Source organism: Sebastes fasciatus, chromosome 5 (assembly GCF_043250625.1).
Source record: "Sebastes fasciatus isolate fSebFas1 chromosome 5, fSebFas1.pri, whole genome shotgun sequence".
Taxonomy (NCBI): domain Eukaryota; kingdom Metazoa; phylum Chordata; class Actinopteri; order Perciformes; family Sebastidae; genus Sebastes; species Sebastes fasciatus.
In genome coordinates, this window is record NC_133799.1 from 28,653,400 (window position 1) to 28,667,426 (window position 14,027).

Genomic DNA, 14,027 nt, shown 5'->3' on the forward strand with positions numbered 1-14,027 from the left:
AAGGAGAGCGCTGTCTAAAGGGTGCAGTTAGCTTTAAATTAACTTGCACAACATGTTGCTCGACCATGTCCAAAGGCAAAATGCCTGTTCAGAAATGGCATGCCATGATAGCCTCCTCCTGGCTGCCTCCCACTGCCTCCCTGATTCCTCTCCAACAGCAGTGTTTACTGTGCAGCGTTTATTGTCGCGACACGAAAAATGGAGCACACTCTCAGAAGGTCTCTCCTCAAAGGAATTCATGTTGTTGCCCTCGGTTTTACTAGCCCGCTCGCATTCCCAGGAAGTCAAATACCGACGCTTTGTCACGGCCGTCGGCGTTCGGTACCGCCGGTATGAAACGCACCAGGCGTTCCATTAACTACAATGTAAACCCATCCACGGTAACAGTAAACTTTCCGAGAAAGTGCTGTAGTGATGTACTATAAGGAGCGAAAGAGACACACAGGGTGGGAGGGGGAGGTGGATGGGCACAACAAACACAAAGCTTTGATCGTGTCCCCTGCGTTGCCTTTCACTTTACAATCAGCTGTTTGTTTGTGTCCCGTGTATTTTCACTTTACAATTGTAGTAATTTTAAGCCCAACCATGTTGTTTTCCCTAAATCTAATCTAAGTGGTTTTGTTGCCTAATCCTAAACAAGTGTTTTTGTTTAATTCACAACATGAAGCACGTTTGGTGAAAAGTGACGCAAAGGGGTCTGACAAAGCATCAGTATGTGACAAATTGGGAAGAGAACGTGTTGGTGAATTGCAGTGCTACAATTTACAACACGCAGTCAACACACGCCCTCCATCTACTGGATTCGACAATTTTCACAACTTTCCAAAACCAACAGTCACCGACTGTGCAGAGGTGTTGAAGTATGTAGGGTTTGAACTCTTAAGCTCTCTTTTTTTTAATTCTTTACACTTCTGTACTTCTGTTTGTGCAACTGAGTACAACACCATGAACGCCTTTGAGGTTAGACTGTCTCTCTCTGACAGCAGGATTTTCACCCCAACTTTGAGCGTGGCTGTTTGAAACAGCGATATAAACTTTTGTCTTCAGACACCTAGTAATAATAATAACAATCCAGTGACCATACTCAGTACAAACGAGTTAGCATACTGAAGCCTTTAACACATTTAGTTCAAAATGTCACATATAGGTGGTAACATCATGTTCATGCTCTAATCACTCTAATCAGCCTCCTGCTTCGCAGATGGAGGCATCAGGGTTTGTGTTTTATGTGATTCATTTTTCTTAATACAAGTAAGATAGCAAGAAGCGTAAATAAGATGAATTTCCAAAGTAATTTTAGGGTTCCTTCCAGCTTTGCTAAATCCTTCACAGATGCCAATATACTGATTTTACTCATAAACGCCGAAGCATAACACTTTCATTTTTTTTGTTGTAATTTCTGCGAGTGAATAAAATGATGATGGCTGCTGTCCGTGGTGCTGATCCCTTGTTGAGTGTGGTGACCCGTTACAAACACACACACACACATACAAAACTTTGCACTTCTATCTTTGTGAGGACGCCCATTGACATAATGCATTATACCCCAACCTTATCCATCACAACTAAATGCCTAACCCCAACCCTTACCCTAAACCTAACCTAAACCTTAACCTAATTGTAACCTGACCCTGAAAAATCAAGTCTGAACCTGAAAACTGCAGTCTTTGAAAGTCTGTCTCAAAGTGAGGACCGGTCAAAATGTCCTCACTTTCCCAAAAAAATGTCCTCACTCTGAATGTCTGCTGAAACTCAAATTGGTCCTCAGACCCCCCCCCCATATAATTTTCTGAGCTGAATCCAGTGTGACTGGATTATTTAGGATAACCCGTGTATGTCTCACATCTATCATGCAAAATTGGATTTGTGTGTTTGTGTGTGACCAGAGAGAGAGAGAGAGAGAGAGAGAGAGAGAGAGAGAGAGAGAGAGAGAGAGAGAGAGAGAGAGAGAGAAGAGAAAAGGGAGAGAGAGGAGAGAGAGAGGAGAGGAGAGAGAGAGGAGAGGAGAGGAGAGGAGAGAGAGAGAGAGAGAGAGAGAGAGAGAGAGAGAGAGAGAGACTGGGAGAGGAGAGAGAGAGAGAGAGAGAGAGAGAGAGAGAGAGAGAGATAGGGGGGGGGAGAGAGAGAGTTAGTTGAAATGCGCGGTGCATTCTTCTGTGGAGGCGAAGCGAGCAGCCATCCGCAGGGCTGCACAATTGCTCGCAACATCTCCAGTGATCATTCAACCCTTTATCGGGACACTGGGAGGAAATCTGAATGAATTTTCCTGCAAAAAACAAACTCTCAAACGCATTTCAGTGCAAACTGCCTGTCGGGTGGAGGTATAGTGTTGCCTGGGGCTACTGGAGACTCTCTTGTACCTTCTTGTCCTGTGAGGGCTGATTTGTCCCCTGCGAGGACAGCCTCTCCTCATCAGCCACGGAGGATCCACGGAGCTGCATTTTGGAGAATAATATCGACACAATGGTAAGATTTGGCAAAAATGCATGAATTAGAATTGCATTATCTCGAATTGAAGATCACGTTTGTGTGTGTGGACGTGAAGGGTGTTTTGGTATAATACGCATGCCGGCGCCCTTGCGGCATGTATCGGCTCACAGCGCGCCGTTTTGTACAATTACTGCAAAAACGGATAACATCAAATATGAGATTACAGAAATGCATTGTATGTATGGGGAAAACAGCACGTTGATATCCACAACAAGCTCTCCACAACATATTGACAAATATGTGTGTAGTCCATATGCATGAGGAGGCTCTGAAGTCTGTTTGGGCGGTTACTGAATAATAATGAAGTGTAAAGCAAGGACACACATAATGCTAGAGTGATACATTGTGCTTTGATGGAGCTATACCAGTTTCCTGTGTATATGCTATCATACAATAATGCATGCATTATAACAGCACTGCAGGCCTGTAACATATTGGCTTTTGCAGGAATTCAATCACCCAACAATAATGTCCCTTTTTTATATTAAAGGGATGTAGTATTTGGACTCCTGTATTCCTCGAGATGTATGCAATCCAGGCCTTTGGGTGAAAGCTGTGAGTGACCTTGTAATGCATCCTACTGTCACTGAATCCCAATTGCTGCTTTCTCTTCTCTGATGCTCCTGTTTGGACAGTGTGGAGGGTTAAAGCCTTCCAATCACAGCTCAGTTATCTGCTCTGTTTGACAGAGGTGAGCTTCCTCTCAGAGCCTCTCACTACTTAATGTTTAATGTTCATGTCTGGCCAAATATAGTGTGTGTCCTGCATGTTCTTCGGTATATCTCTGCTGCAGATTGATTGATAAAAACAAGGCATCATGTTGAGCTATTTGTTTACGTCTCTGAATGCTCAGCTGCAGCTTCATTCATAAAGAGTGATGAATGAGTGGCACATCCGCCCTCGAATCCAGATTCGAGGCCAAACAGGTGCTATGGGTTTTGTAAAAAGAACGGGCGATGAGATCTGAGCATCTGTGAGAGCTGTTTAAATATCTGAGCAGGTTTATGAAAAACACAAAACAAAGACAACACTGTGTTTGCCGTTCACGTCTGGCTCAGCACACGAGGCAAACCGGAGAATCCTGTTTAGATTTGCTTGACTTTTAGTAGATAAACATGTCCAAAATACGTCATTATGTAAGATGTTGCTGCTAAAAATCTTGGGTACAAAAACATTTGCAGCGTTAGTGCACAAGTATAAGGGAAGAGCTGTCTGAGATCTCTGTGACGCTGACATTTTAAATGGCCCAATTAGCCTTGTTGTGTTGGCTGGCCTGAGCAGCAGAGGAGGGAGAAAGTGAGGGAGGAGAGGACATTTAGGCGTCGGGCCCAGTCTCAGCACGGCAGCCTTGTAACACACCCAGTATCACACATGAGTGTCATTTAGTCACATCAAGGAGATCCAGTTATGGATGCTGATGCGAAAGGCTGCACATTATATATACCAGCCCATATATCAGCGAACCGGGAAGTACAAAGTGCTGTGAATGCCGCGTAGGGTGGAGGTCGGGATGGATGGGTGGGTCACAAAAACCCCGCCCAGGAGACTGGTGTTCATGTCCTGTATGAAACCACAAGCCAAAGTAGATTTATTCGTCACGTAACTTCCGTACTTAAGTTACAGCACTTCCGGAGTTATTTTAACCCAAACCGCGATCTTTACCTAAACCTAACTAAGTAGTTTTTTTCTCCTTGTGTCGTAGGGGGTCGCGGTGCAAAGTATCCGCAGCATCTCCCCTCCGGTTCATTTAATCACCGTGTGTGCTCATTTCTGTCATAGCAGGAAAAGCACAGGTGTCATTTTATAACATTAATAATGGCTGCATTCCATTTAAATTGGACAGTACCAGTTCCAGGGAACTGGTACTGTGCATCCAGGCATGGCTTACTGGGACACTTTAAAAAAAAAAAAAAGGTGTTCTTATTTTCTCAGTGTGACATAATACAAACAGGTGACAAATTACACAGAAAAAGGTGAAACACGATATATACAGACATTAACGTAAAACGTATGAAACAGTTGTTATGATATGGATATGGTAGAGATTTTGTGTTGTTTTTGTTAGTGGGAGTATTGTACGTGTTTGTGTTTATGTATGTGTATGAAAGTGTGTTGTGTGTCATATATTCATATGTGAATGAGTGTGACCAGAGGCATGTGCAGGTATGTCCAAGGGGAAGGAGGGAAAATAGGAGATGGAGAGAGAAATAAATAAATAAACAAGTATATAAATAAATGGTGATTGTAATAATGTTGATAAGTATGTTCAATGACAACATAAATAGTAATAATAATAATAATAATAAAGAAAAGATAAAAGTAAATAGCAATAATAGAACCCCCCAAAACAATAATAATAATAATAATAATAATAATTATAATTATAATAATGTAAAAAATAAATAAGTAAATTAATCAATTATTACAAGGTGTTCAGTGTAGCCTAGGAAGGATGCGACCGGACTACTGGGACACTTCAATGGAACAGAGCCATTATTAATGTTAATAATTACACCTGTGGTTTCCCTGATTTCATAAGTCCTAATGTTTTGCAATAAAAACAATCTAATGGCCGTTATTATAGTTCACAGATTCATTGATCTAATTATGCATTTGTCCTCTCTTTTTTACTTTGCCAGGATTGCGCTACTGCCAATAGTCACCATGCGCATTTGCACCAGTTTTATAAAACAATAAATCCTTATGACTGTTAGATGAACAGAAACTCTAACCCAGTAACATGGTTGTTACTGAGGAGCTTCAGTTACCAATAAAGACCTAACCTTAAAAATGGTGCTTTCTCTCTTGTCGCCTGCCTGACCAGACATGTTGATGGGAGCTCACAGTTTTGCCCACACTCAGAGCAACAATATTGCTGGTCAGCACGGTTGCAAAGTGGAAATGGACATTATCGTAACCATGGTTTAGCGGAAGAGTGCAGTAGGAAAAGGGCATACATTGTTAATCCGGTGTCTAAATGTTGAACGTGTCCCAAAATCAAAAAAATTAAATTATTTTTTTTTGCATATATTTACATTGAAATCCAGTTTCCATTAGAAAGTCCTTGCTACGCTTGATCCTTGACTTTGATAGTCTGGATGGTCAGCAGGCAGTCGGCTCTAAAGAGATCATCCGGTCGGTTGGTGCTGGTGGTTAGCAGCGTGGTGCAGCCATGCAGGAGACGACGCTGTCTCACTGCTCACTGGGTCATGTTGGGAACCAGAGCAGTCACGGGACTCCTTCTGAAGCTTCTTCAGCTGCACAGCTCTGTCACACACGCCCTGCTTCTGCTCCTTTTCTGTGTCATACCTGCTCTGCATGTGATATATGCTCCTCTGTCCAAGAGTCTTTACTTGCACTTGTTTTTGCCACCATGCATCAGTTAGCTGCAGCGATGGAAGATGTATGCAGATACTTCTAAAAGCACAAATACCACACTGAGTGAAAGTCTTACATTCAAATGTTTACTTAAATCTGCATGAATCAATATTTGGCCTTGAGCAGAAAACCGTCAAACAAAAGATACACAGACACCACATTATTTATTGACATGCTAACATGTAAGCAAGTTGCCTTCTTCCACACCCAGCAGACACAGGGCAACATTATTATCCCACTGGGGTGTTTGTGTCCACCTGATGAGTATAAGTCCAATATTCACTACTGTAGATGTCTGAGCTTAATCACCTTTGTCAGCCTGCCACCTGCCAGGAGATATACAGTCTTTTGTCAGAGCACACTAAACAGTAAAATAAATGATTGAATGTTCCACCGATCACATATTAAATGTTAATATCAAATGCAGGTAAAACTAATTAAGTATTAGCAGTAAAATGTGCTCAAAATAGTGTGAACACTTTCTGTCTCTAGTTGGAGTAAAAGCAGAAAGTCTACCAAAATGGAAATACTGAAGTGGCTGTTTTGCCATATTCCAATTTCCAAGGCCTCTCAGCCTGCTGATAAAGGTTTTAGTTCTGAATTGTTACATTCAATTTAATCCAACATACTCACAAAGAAGGGAAAAATGTAATTAAGGTTTCTTTAAAGTTCTGTTGATACCTTAACTATTCAAGATCAATGCCTAACTTTCACTACTTAAGATCAATGCCTAACCTTAACTATTCAAGATCAATGCCTAACTTTCACTACTTAAGATCAATGCCTAACCTTAACTATTCAAGATCAATGCCTAACCTTAACTATTTAAGATCAATGCCTAACCTTAACTATTCAAGATCAATGCCTAACCTTAACTATTCAAGATCAATGCCTAACTTTCACTATTCAAGATCAATGCCTAACCTTAACTATCCAAGATCAATGCCTAACCTTAACTATTCAAGATCAATGCCTAACCTTAACTATTCAAGATCAATGCCTAACTTTCACTATTCAAGATCAATGCCTAACTTTCACTATTCAAGATCAATGCCTAACCTTAACTATTCAAGATCAATGCCTAACTTTCACTATTCAAGATCAATGCCTAACCTTAACCATTCAAGATCAATGCCTAACCTTAACCATTCAAGATCAATGCCTAACCTTAACTATTTAAGATCAATGCCTAACCTTAACCATTCAAGATCAATGCCTAACCTTAACTATTCAAGATCAATGCCTAACCTTAACCATTCAAGATCAATGCCTAACTTTCACTATTTAAGATCAATGCCTAACTTTAACTATTTGAGGTCAATGCCTAACCTTGACCATCTCGCAAGAGTTTCTCAGATTGTAGTTTCCCTTCTAAACATGATCAAATAAAGGACAATGTGTGACTTTAGATCGCCCAACAGCTGGGATACGAGGAAGATGGTGATGTAGCTGATATGACATTGCTAACATTATATGTTGGTCACGGAACAGGTCTAGCCACAACAGCTAACCTTCTACTGTCAACATCAAATTTGGTGTTTGTGTTGTAAGGAGAGGACACAGGCACTATTTATTAGAAAAGTATTGAGCCTCATTAACGGTCAGCCGTTGCCATGTTGAGAGCTGTGTGGAGGCAATCCCTCATGGAATTTAGCACCTTTAAAGCAACACAATATTAAATGGTTAAATGTTCAGAAAGTAAACTTGTTGCGTCTCATGCTGCAAGTCACTATTTACTTTTTCCACTATTTAATCAATGACCATGGTCTTTCCCCAAGCTTAACCCAGAGCTGTGAGTAAAGATAAGTGTAAACAGTTAGCTTTCATGCTTTAGAACGAGCTCGTAGTGTAGGAAAAAAAATGAAATGTGTTGCCACTGAAGAAACGTTAACAGATACGTTAAGTATCAACATTTTGCAACTTGGCAGACACGTTAATTAGCAGTGTTTCCTCATCATGTTATTAAAAAACATGAATCCACATGGCATTATATTTCTATGAAAACATATTTGCTGCAGCAAATTACTAGTATAAAAACTTCTACTATGAGACAGGTTTGCCGCTGGACGTCAATAAATAATTATCACAGTATTTAGTTTAGCATAATCCTAAATAGAGTCCTAATTTGGGGATAATTGTCTAATAATTCAATCATCAAACATACATAAAACCATTGTATGAACTTCAGTGAGGTTACCTGTACGTTATTAACTGATCAAAATGATCAAGAACATCAAACATTACCAAACTGACTGTGTTTATCAAGCTCTTACACAAGTTCCAACACAGTCTCATGGCAGTTTTGTGAAATAATCATGAAATTTAATCAAGGAATTTCCCTTTTTTTTTTTTACGCTCAGCACGACTTTCAACAATGTATTTTTCATGTGTTTTCCTATGAATGTCAATGCACGTGTCAATTTCTGCTCTAGTCTTTTCAAAATAAATAAATAAATCAACTTGGTTATGTTAAGGCAACAAACTACTTAGTTAGGTTTAGGAAAAGATCGACTTGTTTAGGCTTAGGCAACAAACTACTTAGTTAGGTTTAGGAAAAGATCGACTTGTTTAGGCTTAGGCAACAAACTACTTAGATAGGCTTAGGAAAAGATCGACTTGGTTAGGCTTAGGTAACAAACTACTGAGTTAGGCTTAGGAAAAGATTGCGGTCACAATTAGGTTGATTACATTCATATTGATTTAGCAGACCATCACAAAAAAATAAATAAATTTGTGTCTATGTATATAAATCAATACATTACATTTTGTGATTATTTCACAAACTGCTGTACGACTGGGCTGCAAGTCCCCTGCCAGTACATCAAATCTTTACTTACTTGAGTAAATACTTAATTCCTGGTTGATTTTGGAGGGAATCTGGTATGTGAGTCTTGGAGGATGATATGTGATTGTTATTTTAGCTAATCCTTTATTTCTGTTACAAAATGTCTTTGCCTCAGTCCCATGACTACGCAGTACCCCGGTGAATTGTGGGAAAAACGGGACATAATGGGGGCGAGAAACCAGGACAGTTTCCATACTCTCTCTCTCTCTGTCTCTCTGTAATAAGTGCACCTCCCTCTCCCTCCCCAAAATAATGAAGACTAAGTCATGTCTGTGTATATTAATTCCTCCCATAATTCCTTGGGCTAAATATAGAGCCCGAGACGTGAGTGACTTTTCACTACACTATTCACTGGGAATTAGACAGTCCAGTGCCGGATTATCACATTAGATGATGATTCTTGAAGCAGCACAGAGAATAATTTCTTCTGTTTACTTCATGTTTCTGAAGAAAGAAGCAGGCAGTGTTGATGTATAGATTAGAGGTAGAAAGAGGAGAAGAGTTTGGGGTCGAGGGTCTGTTAGTGATTGGCGGGGGATAAGCCGGTGCATGCCTTTATGCTCCAGGCCACAGCAGCTGTTGAAGCCTGAACATCCTGAGGGACAAAACGGCTCCCAGTGTCCCACCAAAAACAAACACGGAGACACACATCAAGGTGTCTCCCTCTTTCTTTCTCCCTCCATCTTTCGTTTCTTTTCTCTCTAATGATGCTTCTCATCACCGAGTTTTCAAAGCTTTTCTCTCGCCAGCGCCGCAGCGTTATAGGTGAGTGATCTGTCTTTCCCCCCGCTTATTCCTGAGAGAAATAATTCCTCTTCTCCAGTGAGGAATTGTTTCTCTTAACGCGAACGCCCACACACATTCTCAAGGAAGCTGCTCTTCCTCTTCATCTCCCAGCTTCGTGCTTTTTTAAAACTTTTTTATTTCCCTCTTTGTTTATCTTCTCTCCTCTTGGGTGCAACTTGGCGCCGAGTATTTATTAGTGCTATCATAAAACTAAAGTAAAGCCCAGTGTGTAAAATGTGTGTTTGGAGATTGAACATGCTTGTGTGTGTATATGTGTGTTTCTGTAATTATCTGTGTGCTCTTTAGACGGAGCACCAAACGTTACACACACTCTGGCTGACAGTGTTGAACATGAAAGCCGCTGAGACTCATTAAGCCGCTGATTACAGCTCAGGGAGGAGAGTCCTGAGCAGCTGCAGCACACACACACACACGCACGCACACACACACACACACGCACGCACACACGCACGCACGCACGCACGCACGCACGCACGCACACACACACACACACACACACACACACACACTTACTTTCTGAAGTTTTTTAAAAGGCAGGTTCCTCTGCGTTCTGTTCTTTTTTTTTCAAACGGAAACGCCCACTCAGCCGTTGCAAAAAACGGTGATGTAAGTTACCAAAGTAAGCTAATCGAAGCTAATCAATAATGATAAGAATAACGTGAACGCCAGCACCAGCTGAGTCAAGGTTAGCTGTGCTCAGTTTGGAAATAACTGAAAGGGTATGTTACATTTTTAAAGTGGGGTTGTATGCACGTATACAGGTCTGTGACATCAAATTACTGTTTTTGTGATTGTAGTCTGGTGGCTTTGAAGTGAGTGATATAACTGCTTAATTTAAACTATATTTAGAATATTTTCACCATTTTACCTCGCCGTCAGACGTCCCTTTCCGACGGGGAACTGGTATCGCTGTCTTCAAAGCCACCAGACGAGACTCCATTCACAAAAACAGTCATTTTATTTTGCCGAACACGGGAGTTGCTGGTCTATCGGTTAGTTTGTTTGTGTTATTATGTGACTTTCGGATCTGAACTAATTTGGCGTCCACACAGCAGTACATTGCTTAGCTTCCGTGCCGGTGGGCTACTCATGTCTGCTTCTCCAAGCTCATGCCAACTGCCATCTAAGTTACTGTATGTAACGTGAACACACTGATGAGGATGTACTGTGTATATACTGTACATGTATCAGCGTCATCATGCAGAAACCTACGTTAGGTCACGTGGGAAAACGTTTTTAGAAGGACTTGAAGTATATGGAAGATAACATTTTGATGCTAAAACATTCAACCCAAATTTAAATGTTGGTTTGGAATACATAAGGAACACCACTGTGAAGCTACAGAATTATATAAAAACCTGAAAAAATAAATAAATAAATAATGGACCCACCCTTTAAAATTTGTGGATAACTATAAACACTAATATATAAATATACATAATACATTTGTATTAATGTACAATCTCATGTGTATTAATTATTATAATGTGGAATCATTCACTTCAATTAACAAAAAAAAAAAAAAAGTATACTGTTTATTATTATATTGAGTCTTGGAGGTGAGACCTTGTCCTTTTCGTTGTAACCACATGTGGGTGGAACTAACTCTATTTCCTTAATGACACATCCCTGAGTTGTCTCTGAATCCCTTTGTGTCTGATGAAAAAAAAAAATTTGGCTCAAAATGTTGTAAAAAAGATGTTAAAAGGAGCTGATTATTGTTGGTTGCGGATCCTTTGGGAGAGAGTTTTCACAGTTACAGAGTTTTGGACAACACAATATGTGTGTGTGTTTTTTCATAATGTTTATTTAAAAAACAAATAGAAAATCTGGGAACTTATCAATGTTTATTGAATGTAATTGAAAATTAAAGAAAAGGAGTTTGATTAAAAAAAAAATGCTTTTTGCAATGCAACCACTCTTACATTTAGTGCCTGATTTACTCTAAATTTGGCCTAGCACAACTTTAGGAATATTCATCATGGGAGCACAATATAAATGAAAATGATAACGGTCTAAAAACAGATTTCGACACAGGGCTACTATAAATGACAGGACCACAATGTGAGCTAATAAAGTAAGACCTTACTTAAGTTGTGCTTATTTACTTTGATTAAATTACCAAAACCAACTGATGTGCAGTGAACCTGAGACGTTTGGGCCTATGCGGTCATGGGGCCCCAGAGCTCGGATAAAGGCACAATGAGTCGGATTTGTCGGTTTGTAAACACAACATTCAAAGTTGGCTCCTCCTCCCCGGCTCAACAACACGCCCCCTGTTCACGGTTAGGGTTACGGTGCTCGCCAGCTGGTGAAAGACCACCCCAGATTCAATCTTGTTTTGGAACGAGCTTTGTCCGCTTGGCATTTTGCCTCGCTATATTTACGTTTTTTTGGCGCCGTGTCCGCCATTTTCATAGCTTCCTCTTGGATGCTTTCTTTCTGGCACCTGGTCGCTACGTTTTCATAGAGGTTGACGCCCACAAATGTCCCGAACACAAAAAAAGTAAGAAAATGCAGACACGCACTTCTAGTGGGACATACTTGATGACTGAGAGGGATCATTTTTCTATGAGTTTATACATTGTTTTTTAGGAAATCCTACGCTTTGTGCATATTAATAACACTCTAATCAGATCATATGTCTTTTGCTTTAATCTGTATCAATGTGAGCCTGTAAAGCAACAACAGTGGAAGCGGAAGTTAATTGCATTTGATGGATTCGCACACAGGTGGTCAAGTGTGGGAGGTGTTTGTTCACACTAGTTGGTTTGGAGTTTGGTGACACTAGCACCGATCTCTGCAAAAATACGCTCCATCTCTCATTCACTTTAATTGAAGCCTGAATCACTGACAAATGGGGCTGACTATCAAACATTAATGGCGTGTAATCTTGTTTACTTATTCTTTGAAATTAAGATACAACACGCTCAACTCATTATTTAAAAGAGAAGACAGATTGATGGATCCTTAATGTAAATCATTTAAAACAGAAACTACGACAGCAGTCCACGTTTTTGGGCAAGACGCCCTTTGTCAGCATGTGTTTTGGCAATTTCACAATCAATATTCATCCCACCTGCTGTCTTAGTTTACTTATTCTTTGATCAGATAGTTTCTAATTTAATTCATAAGCTCCTTCTTTTATTGAAAAAAAAATGGCATTGTAGGAAAAACAGTTTATATTCTTGCTTCAGTGCGATTTCATGGCTGTCTCCACTAGACTCTCAGGTCAGAATTCACCGTTGCTCAACTCTGATCTGCAGATTTGGCCAGTAGAAACACTGATGCATTGTGTTTGAAAATGGACAAGTCATTATACTAGCGTTGCGCCATCTCCCTGTTTTGACGCGCCCATACAAACTGCAGCATCGCTCTCATGGACAGTTTACATATGTAATCGCGCTGCTCAGTATTTATTTTATCACCCGCCTTGGACACTAACTTCAGATCCTTTTTCGGGGCAGAATGTGGGGCAATTGTGTTGAATGGAAGGCTAATGTGACTGTACATTAAGGGTTCAAACGCAAGTGCGTTGGCTATCAGTTCTCAGTTCAGCCAACGCTCTTGGCTCAAGAGTGCGTTGCAGAGAAAAAACCTGATATAAATTACAGAGATTATCTAAAAATGAGTGTTGATTTTAACGTTTGGATGTTTTGTAGTGCAGTGTGAGGTTACCACTGAAGATGAATCTTTCCACTTTGACCTCCAATTCCATGGAAAGTGCTTCACTTATAGTTTAGCTTTTGCTTTTCTTCTCTTTCTCTAAACACACACACACACACGCACGCACGCACGCACGCACACACGCACGCACACACACACACACACACACACACACACACACACACACACACGCACACACACACACACACAAACACGTAACATGCAAGTGTGTTTTTTTTCCTTCAGAAATTAATTAATGGTAGTTTGTGCTCGAGCACTCACCATGAAAGCTTTTCTATGGAAGAGCATCAGCATCTTGGCAAAGCCGCAGACTGCCATTCATGTTGCGTCTTGTTTTGTTATTTTTCTGCTGTTTTTGTGTGTGTGTGTCCTTATGTGACTCAATCTAGCAAAAATATGAATGAAGCTTCTGTTTGTGTGGGGCTGTAATGCATTGATATTCAGCATGCAGGACTCAAATCAAATGGGCTCAGTTTGCATGTAGAAATGTGGTTGTTTCTACTGAAATACAGTGAAACTTGGGTTGAGCCTATAGTTTTCATGAAGGTATAATGTTCGTTAGCACTGACGCTGAAGTACATTATGAAATCGAAGGGAATCTATTTACAGTAGAGCAGAAGACGGAGCAGAAGGAGGTTCCAGGTCCACGTGGTTCAGTTCAGATCCAAACTCAGCAGCTCTCTCAGCTGTTGCTCCTGACAACGGCAGGAGGAGGGGCTCGCTGCTGGCAGGGTTTTTTGGTGAAGTAGGATTGCCAAGCTGCCAAGCTCTCCCTGTGGGACGAGGCCCGACTGCTCAGTCCTGCTACTTGGCTTTACTC

The 14,027-nt window shown here is 40.6% G+C and overlaps 1 protein-coding gene across 3 annotated transcripts in view; it reads left to right on the plus strand.

The window, feature by feature from the left end:
* Nucleotides 1–2,041: 2,041 nt before the first annotated feature.
* Nucleotides 2,042–14,027, plus strand: part of adcyap1r1b (adenylate cyclase activating polypeptide 1b (pituitary) receptor type I) — a 37,174-nt gene continuing 25,188 nt past the window's right edge. For 2 of the 3 annotated variants that reach the window (XR_012594015.1, XM_074636311.1), the window contains exon 1: nt 2,072–2,466. The gene's annotated coding sequence lies outside the window, so the exon portion shown is untranslated. Of the gene's footprint in view, nt 2,467–14,027 lie in introns of all 3 variants that reach the window. The other variant, XM_074636312.1, reaches the window with a different exon arrangement.